This window comes from Prenolepis imparis, unplaced genomic scaffold (assembly GCF_030444845.1).
Source record: "Prenolepis imparis isolate NDT839.2.m4 unplaced genomic scaffold, iyPreImpa1.0 SCAF_13, whole genome shotgun sequence".
Classification (NCBI taxonomy): Eukaryota; Metazoa; Arthropoda; class Insecta; order Hymenoptera; family Formicidae; genus Prenolepis; species Prenolepis imparis.
The window spans coordinates 650,863-652,510 of NW_028141171.1; the positions used below are offsets into that span (position 1 = coordinate 650,863).

Consider the following 1,648-nt stretch of genomic DNA (forward strand, 5'->3'; position numbering starts at 1 on the left):
CTACTAATCAATTTGAACAACTTTTATCTGAAGCATTTTTCTATTTTCCTAATATTTTTTAAGATATTCAAGAAAAACTTGGTAACTCTTTCAACATGTTTTTTTTATGTAAAAATTCCGTCTTTTTTATTTAGAGATTTATTAATAAAATTTTTTTTCTGAATCTTTTCCTTCTGTCATTTGACTTTCAATCGTAGGATTTTGAGGGGGACATCCGATGGTGACCTTGACTTTGACCTTGAGGTCAAATTTGAAAGTCATTTGAAGGTTAACTTTAAAATTTTAAATGGAAACCCCCATTTTTTATTTGACATTCTTGTAGCTGACATCGAGAGCTTTCCAAAACACTATAATTAAATGTTTTTTCATTAAGTACTTTTCGAGTTATAAGGCTTGAAAGTTACAGTACCGACGGCATTAGCATTACCCAAAGTGTACCGCGCGGAGGTTGCCCAGTCGGATTTACACCTCTTTTGTGTTCGGAGAACGATCCAGCCAATGAAGGCAAGATCAATGGTTGATCCAGCCAATGAAGGCAAGATCGGTGGTTGATCCAGCTAATGAAGGCAAGATCGGTGGTTGATCCATAGTAATAATTCAATTAATTAAATGTTCGAAGGTCGCACTGTTGACTTGTTGGCAGTACTGAATACGGCGTTCAAAATGTCTAACAGTACGCAAGAGTACATTACGTGGAATATTGTACGCAGCTCGGATTCTTTCCTTCATGTCATCTCTTGTGGTCGGTGCATTCCGGTAAACTAGATCTTTGAGATAGCCCCACAAACAAAAAACCAAGCGATGTTAGATCGGGCGATCTTGCTGGCCCGCCTCTGCCAATCCATCGATTACGAAAGGTATTATTGAGGAAAGCTTTGACCGTATTGGCATAATGAGCACCTGCGCCATCTTGTTGCAACCACATTCTCCTCCTTGTATCGAGGTCAACATCTTCAAGTAAACCCGGAAGATCGTCTCTCAGCAACTGTAAATAATTTGCACCATTAACCATGGCATCAAAAAAATAAGGACCAATTAAATAGTCATTAACAATTCCACACCAGACAGTTAGACTCCAACGATGCTGGTTATCAATCTGCCCCATCCAATGAGGATTAACTGAACTCCAATAGTGACAATTATGTCTATTTATTATCCCAGTATTGTGAAAAGTAGCTTCATCACTAAAAAGTACGTAATTAAAAAATTCGTTGTTTCGAATTTTTTGTGATGCCCACTGACAAAACAATAGCCGATCTCTGTGATTCTGCTCAATTAAGGCTTGGTTAAGAGTTATGTGGTAAGGATGATATCTCACGGCTTTTAGATGTCTACCAGCAGTCGATTTCGGAATGCCCAGCGTACGTTGAATTTAACGCAAACTTACAAGTAGGTTAAAATGCACCATCCCCACAACTGCTATAAAGTAAGAATTCATTACGTGATCATTGTTGTCGTATCTTCTTCGTTGACGACGAAGATTTCCTCTCCGAATCCTAATTTCAATTTTGCGTATCCTAGAATGATCCGAGTGTTGGCGTCGAGGGAATCGTCTACGATACAATGCTGCTGCTCTTCTGTAATTGCGCCGACATTCTCCTAAGATCACAAGAATATCGACAATCTCGTTAGGCGAGTAATCAGGCAT

The 1,648-nt window shown here is 38.8% G+C and overlaps 1 pseudogene; it reads right to left on the reverse strand.

Moving 5' to 3' along the window:
* Positions 1-368: 368 nt before the first annotated feature.
* Positions 369-1,648, reverse strand: LOC145944753 (uncharacterized; annotated as a pseudogene).